This window comes from Arachis duranensis, chromosome 9 (genome assembly GCF_000817695.3).
Source record: "Arachis duranensis cultivar V14167 chromosome 9, aradu.V14167.gnm2.J7QH, whole genome shotgun sequence".
NCBI lineage: Eukaryota > Viridiplantae > Streptophyta > Magnoliopsida > Fabales > Fabaceae > Arachis > Arachis duranensis.
In genome coordinates this window covers 57,603,981-57,611,937 of record NC_029780.3, presented here as the reverse complement: position 1 = coordinate 57,611,937, position 7,957 = coordinate 57,603,981, and the positions used below count along the sequence as shown (strand labels likewise).

General features: G+C 36.6%; 1 non-coding gene across 1 annotated transcript; it reads right to left on the bottom strand.

Annotated features, from left to right (window-relative positions):
• Positions 1 to 1,632: 1,632 nt before the first annotated feature.
• Positions 1,633 to 1,740, bottom strand: LOC127741707 (small nucleolar RNA R71). Its single transcript, XR_008002912.1, has one exon. It is a non-coding gene; the product is annotated as a small nucleolar RNA R71 (small nucleolar RNA).
• Between the last annotated feature and the right edge of the window lie 6,217 nt (positions 1,741 to 7,957).

The window sequence follows — 7,957 nt, the reverse complement described above, 5'->3', positions numbered from 1 at the left end:
ATTTTTAAGTTTGGTGTCAATTGCATGTTTTTAAAATTATTATGCATTTTTCGAAAATTCATGCATTCATAGTGTTCTTTCATGATCTTCAAGTTGTTCTTGGTAAGTCTTCTTGTTTGATCTTGATGTTTTCTTGTTTTGTATCTTTTATTGTTTGTCATGTGCATCTTTGCATTCATATTGTCTAAGCATTAAAGACGAAAATCTGAGTTGACTTAGTCAAAAATTTTTAAAATTAGATGTTTCTTACAATTCAAGTCAAAATTTCAATTTTAAAAATCCTATATTTTTAAAACTTTTTCAAAAATCAAATCTTTTTCATTTTTATCTTATGATTTTCGAAAATTTAAAAATATTTTTCAAAAATATTTTTTAATTTTATCTTTATTTTCGAAAATTATGCTAAGAATTAATGTGATTGATTCAAAAATTTAAAGTTTGTTACTTTCTTGTTAAGAAAGGTTCAATCTTTAAATTCTAGAATCATATCTTATAGTTTCTTGTTAGTAAAGTAATCAAATTTAATTTTAAAATTTAAATCTTTTAAAAACCATATCTTTTCTATCTTATCTTCTTATCATATCTTTTATATCATATCTTTTTCAAAAATTTTGTCTTATGCAAAAATTTGATTTCAAAATATCTTCTTATCTTCTTATCTTTTCAAAATTGATTTTCAAATCTCTTTCAATCAACTAACTAACTTTTTGTTGGTTTCTTATCTTTTTCAAAACCACCTAACTACTTTTCTATCTCTAATTTTCAAAAATATCTCCTTCTTTTTCAAAAATTATTTTTAATTAATTAATTATTTCAAATTTTAATTTTAATTTTAATTTCTTATCTTAATTTTCGAAAATCATTAACTTCTTTTCAAAAATATTTTCGAAAATCTCTCTCTCATATTCTTCTATTTATTTATTTATTTACTAACACTTTTCTTCACCTCTCTTCATCTCAATTCACTACCTCTATCCTCACCTTTCTGTTTGGAGTCTCCTTTCTTTATCCCCTTTCTTCTTCTACTAATAATAAGGAACCTCTTTACTGTGACATAGAGGATTCGTCTTCTTTTTTTGTTTTCTTCTCTTTCATATGAGCAGGAACAAGGAAAAAGGCATTCTTGTTAAAGCTGATCCAGAACTTGAAAGGACTCTGAAGAGGAAACTAAGAGAAGCTAAATTACAACAATCCAGAGACAACCTTACTGAAATTTTCGAACAAGAAAAAGACATGGCAGCCGAACCTAACAACAATAATGCAAGGAGGATGCTTGGTGATTATACTACACTTACTTCCAAGTTTGATGGAAGAAGCATCTCAATTCCCACCATTGGAGCAAACAATTTTGAGCTGAAACCTCAACTAGTTGCTCTAATGCAACAAAACTGCAAGTTTTATGGACTTCCATCAGAAGATCCCTATCAGTTTTTAACTGAGTTCTTATAGATCTGTGAGACTGTAAAGACGAATGGAGTAGATCCTGAAGTCTACAGGCTCATGCTTTTCCCTTTTGTTGTAAAAGACAGAGCTAGAACATGGTTGAATTCACAACCTAAAGATAGCCTGGACTCATGGGATAAGCTGGTCACGACCTTCTTGGCTAAATTCTTTCCTCCTTAAAAGCTGCGCAAGCTTAGATTGGATGTTCAGACATTCAAACAAAAAGATGGTGAATCCCTCTATGAAGCTTGGGAAAGATACAAGCAGCTGACCAAAAGGTGTCCTTCTGACATGCTTTCAGAATGGACCATTCTGGATATGTTCAATTATGGTCTATCTGAATTCTCTAAGATGTCACTGGACTATTCTGCAGATGGATCCATTCACCTAAAGAAAACGCCTGCAGAAGCTCAAGAACTTATTGACATGGTTGCAAATAACCAGTTCATGTACACTTCTGAGAGGAATTCCATGAATAATGGGACGCCTCAGAGGAAGGGAGTTCTTGAGATTGATGCTCTGAATGCCATATTGGCTCAGAACAAAGTGTTGACTCAGCAAGTCAACATGATTTCCCAAATCTGAATGGATGGCAAAATACATCCAACAGCACTAAAGAGGCATCTTCTGAAGAAGAAGCTTATGATCCTGAAAACCCTGCAATGGCAGAGGTAAATTATATAGGTGAACCTTATGGAAACACCTATAATTCATCATGGAGAAATCATCCAAATTTCTCATGGAAGGATCAATAAAAGCCTCAATAAGGCTTTAATAATGGTGGAAGAAATAGGCTCAGCAATATCAAGCCTTATCCATCATCTTCTCAGCAACAGACAGAGAATTATGAATAGAATACCTCTAACTTAGCAAATTTAGTCTCTGACCTGTCTAAGGCCACTTTAAGTTTCATGAATGAAACAAGGTCCTCCATTAGAAATTTGGAGGCACAAGTGGGCCAGCTGAGTAAGAAAGTCATTGAAACTCCTCCTAGTACTCTCCCAAGCAATATAGAAGAGAATCCAAAGAGAGAGTGCAAGGCCATTAATATAGTCAATATGGCCGAATGCAAGGAGGAAGGGGAGGATGTGAATCCCAATGAGGAAGACCTCATGGGACGTCTCCCAACCAAGAAGGAGTTCCCTATTGAGGACCCAAAGGAATCTGAGGCTCATATAGAGACCATAGAGATTCCATTAAACCTCCTTCTTCCATTCATGAGCTCTAAAGACTATTCTTCCTCTGAAGAGGATGAAGATGTAACTGGAGAGCAAGTTTCTCAATATCTAGGAGCCATCATAAAGCTAAATGCCAAGATATTTGGTAATGAGAGGAAGCATGAACAGCTTCTCTCAATGCAGAGTCAAACAAAGACCCCACAGTCAAACTCTAAGTTTAGTGTTGGGAGGCCACAACCAAACTCTAAGTTTGGTGTTGAACCCCCACATTCAAACTCTAAGTTTGGTGTTGGGAGGTCCCAACAATGCTCTGAACATCTGTGAAGCTCCATGAGAGCTCTCTGTCAAGCTATTGACATTAAAGAAGCACTTATTGGGAGGCAACCCAATTTTTATTTATCTAATTTTATTTTATTTTCATTGTTCTTTTATGTTTTATTAGATTCATGATCATGTGGAGTCACGAAAAAAATACTAAAATTAAAAATAGAATAAAAAATAGCAGAAGAAAAATCACACCCTGGAGGAAGGACTTACTGGCGTTTAAACGCCAGTAAGGAGCATCTGGCTGGTGTTCAACGCCAGAACAGAGCATGGATCTGGCGCTGAACGCCAGAAACAAGCATGGACCTGGCGTTCAATGCCAGAAACATGCTGCACATGGGCATTGAACGCCCAGAATGAGCATCACTTCGGCGTTTAAATGCCAGAATTATATGCAAAGGCATTCTACATGCCTAATTGGTGCAGGGATGTAAATCCTTGACACCTCAGGATCTGTGGACCCCACAGGATCATCTCAGGATCTGTGGACCCTACAGGATCCCCACCTACCTCACCCTCTATTTCTCTCCATTCATGGTCATCCCTTCTGTTTTTCATTCACCACTCACATCTATCCACTCTTCCCTATACACCCCACCTACCTTCAAAATTCAAATTCTCTTTCCAAACCAATCCCACCCATATAGCCGAATACACACATCCCTCCATCTCCTCCATATCTTCTTCTTATTCTTCATCTTTTCTTTCTTCTCTTGCTCGAGGGCGAGCAATTTTCTAAGTTTGGTGTGGTAAAAGTATAGCTTTTTGTTTTTTCATAACCATTGATGGCACCTAAGGCCAGAGAAACCTAAAAAAAAAAAAAAGAGAAAAGGGAAGACAAAAGCTTCCACCTTTGAGTCATGGGAGATGGAAAGAATCATCTAAAGGGTTTATAGCTCAGTAGTAGAACATTTGACTGCAAATCAAGAGATCCCTAAGATACCTCAGAGGATAAATTGTCCTCCACACAATTATTGGGAGCAACTAAGGATAGGAGCACCAAAATTACTAGGGATCATGCAACAGAAGCAAGGAAGAGACATAGAGGAGCTCAAAGAGCACCATTGGTTCTTTAAGAAGGTGCCACCCTCACTAAGGTGGACTCATTCCTTGCTCTTATTTTTTTTCTGTTTTTCGATTTATATGCTTCATGTTTATCTATGTTTTGTGTCTCTACTTCATGATCATTAGTATTTAGTAACTATGTCTTAAGGCTATAAATAATTCCATGAATCCTTCACCTTTCTTAAATGAGAAATGTTTCTAATTCAGAAGAACAAGAAGTACATGAATTTCAAAATTATCCTTGAATTTAGTTTAATTGTATTAATATGGTGACAATACTTTTTGTCTTCTGAATGAATGCTTAAATAGTACATATTTTTTGATCTTGTTGTTTATGAGTGTTAAAATTGTTCGCTCTTGAAAGAATGATGAACAAAGAGAAATGTTATTGATAATCTGAAAAATCATGAAATTGATTCTTGAAGCAAGAAAAAGCAGTGAAAAAGAAAAAGCTTGAAAAAAAATGGCAAAAAAAAATAGAAAGAAAAAGAAAAAGCAAGTAGAAAAAGCCAATAGCCCTTAAAACCAAAAGGCAAGGGTAAAAAGGATCCAAGGCTTTGAGCATCAATGGATAGGAGGGCTCAAGGAAATAAAATCCAAGCCTAAGCGGCTAAATCAAGCTGTCCCTAACCATGTGCTTGTGGCATGCAGGTCCAAGTGAAAAGCTTGAGACTGAATGGTTAAAGTCGTGATCCAAAGCAAAAAGAGTGTGCTTAAGAGCTCTGGACCCCTCTAACTGGGGACTCTAGCAAAGCTGAGTCACAATCTGAAAAGGTTCACCCAGTCATGTGTCTGTGGCATTTATGTATCCGGTGGTAATACTGGAAAACAAAATGCTTAGGGCCACGGCTAAGACTCATAAAAGTAGCTGTGTTCAAGAATAAACATACTTAACTAGGGGAATCAATAACACTATCCAAAATTCTAAGTTCCTAGAGAAGCCAATCATTCTAAACTTCAAAGGAAAAAGTGAGATGCCAAAACTGTTCAGAAGCAAAAAGCTACAAGTCCCACTCATCTAATTAGAATTAATATTCATTGATATTTTAGAATTTATAGTATATTATCTTCTTTTTATCCTATTTGATTTTCAGTTGCTTGGGGACAAGCAACAATTTATGTTTGGTGTTGTGATGAGCGGATAATCTATACGCTTTTTGGCATTATTTTTAGGTAGTTTTTAGTATGGTCTAGTTACTTTTAGGGATGTTTTCATTAGTTTTTATGCTAAATTCACATTTCTGGACTTTACTATGAGTTTGTGTGTTTTTCAGTGATTTCAGGTATTTTCTGGCTGAAATTGAGGGACCTGAGCAAAACTCTGATAAGAGGCTGACAAAGGACTGCTGATGTTGTTGGAATCTGACCTCCCTGCACTCGAAATGGATTTTTTGGAGCTCCAGAACTCCAAATGGCGCGCTCTCAACGCCGTTGGAAAGTAGACATCCAGATCTTTCCAGAAATATATAATAGTCCATACTTTATTCTAGATTTGACGACGTAAACTGGCGCTCAACGCCAGTTCCATGCTGCATTCTGGAGTCAAACGCTAGAAACACGTCATGAACAAGAGTTGAACGCCCAAAACAAGTTACAACTTGGTGTTCAACCCCAAGAGAAGTCTCAGCTCGTGAATAGATCAAGCTTAGCCCAAACATATACCAAGTGGGCCCCGGAAGTGGATTTATACATCAATTACTTACCACTGTAAAACCTAGTAGCTAGTTTAGTATAAATATAACTTTTTACTAGTTTATTAGATATCCTGGATTGTATTTTTGATCCTGTGATCACGTTTTGGGGGCTGGCCATTCAGCCATGCCTGGACCTTCATCACTTATGTATTTTCAACGGTGGAGTTTCTACACACCATAGATTAAGTGTGTGGAGCTCTGCTGTACCTCAAGTTTTAATGCAATTACTACTATTTTCTATCCAATTCGATTTATTCCTGTTCTAAGATATTCATTGCACTTCAACTTGATGAATCTAATGATCCGTGACACTCATCATCATTCTCACCTATGAACGCACGTGACTGACAACCACTTCCGTTCTACCTTAGACCGGGCGCATATCTCTTGGATTCCTTGATCAGAATCTTCGTGGTTTAAGCTAGAATTGATGGCGGCATTCATGGGAATCCGGAAAGTTTAACCTTGTCTGTGGTACTCCGAGTAGGATTCCAGGATTGAATGACTGTGATGAGCTTCAAACTCGCGATTGCTGGGCGTGATGACAAACGCAAAAGAATTAAGGGATTCTATTCCAACATGATCGAGAATCGACAGATGATTAGCCGTGCTGTGACAGAGCATTTGGACCATTTTCACTGAGAAGATGGGATGTAGCCATTGACAACGGTGATGCCCTACATACAGCTTGCCATAGGAAGGAGTGACAAAGATTGGATGAAAGCAGTAGGAAAGCAGAGATTCAGAAGGAACACAGCATCTCCATACACCTATCTGAAATTCCCACTAATGAATTTACATAAGTATTTCTATCCTTTATTATTTAATTAAGTATCTCTTTATATTTTCCGAAAACCACTATCAATTTGAATCCGCCTGACTGAGATTTACAAGGTGACCATAGCTTGCTTCATACCAACAATCTCTGTGGGATCGACCCTTACTCACGTAAGGTATTACTTGGACGACCCAGTACACTTGCTGGTTAGTTGTGCGGAGTTGTGACAAAGTGTAATTCATGTTTAAGAGCACCAAGTCTTTTGAGCCATTGTTGATGATCACAATTTTGTCCACCAACTATTTGGGAGGAATTGAGGTCTTGAGAATTTGTGTGGCTTATGGATAAGAGAATACACTTAACCTCTTTTCATAACAATTAGATCAAAGAATTGGCAAGATTGATTGTGATTAGAGAGTTTGGGTTACCTAGGAATTGGGATCCAATCAATTACAATCTGCCATAGATCTAGTCATATGATTGAGAAGGAAGTTGAGACCTATTTAACTCATGGTGGATTATGATATCTCCAATCCCTAATGAATCTTTCTTTTTGTTGTTCTTCATTTTAATCTATCTCTCCTAAAGGATACATAGGGCCTCTATAGGCATGTTTTCAAAAGGGTTAAACACATAACAGAAATTTTTATAAACAAAAGTAGAGAGATTCTAAACAAAATAAAGCAGGAATATAAAGGTATTCGCCGTCTCTCAGATGAACCACAGCTTACTGCTAAGCACCTGGACCTACATCTAAAAAATAAGAGATATATACGGAATGAGAACCCCCAATCCATGGGTTCCTAGTACGGTAAAAGTGCCAAATAAATACAATACACTATAATAAAAACTCACTAAGCATCCCAAACTTCCTTTCATCAAATATTCATCCTATGTTCTTGCTAATCCATAAATAGGCAACTGTTATAAGGGAATGCTAAATCTAATTCATATTTCTCATGCTTCCCAACTTCATAACTATCCAACAAAATAAAATCAGAATCATAAACAAAACTATCACCAGCTATTCTATCTCAGCAATTCTATATCAATACTTCATATCTCCACCTGGAGCAAGTGAAATCACTTTACTGCGTCAACCCAGGGAGCTCAAATCATCCCATTTGATATAATCATTATTAATCAATCATCCCATTATTTCCTTCCAACAAGAACATCCCTCAGCGTCAACCAACACTAGCATGAGGGACCTCTCAGTTGTACGAACACAATCAATACAGACAAGTAATACACAATTAAGGTACAAGTAGAACAAATAGTATATAATCAGGTAACATAGCATATATGATATAGCAATCCAAAATAAATAGGCAAACCCAAACAAATCAAACATATGCAAATGATCTATGCTGCCCTCTGGGTGATGATATCATCTATCGATTACACAGCCAACCCGACATGTCCTAGTAGCTAACCATCAGACAGTTCCTGTGAGCGCGCATCCCCAAGCTCAA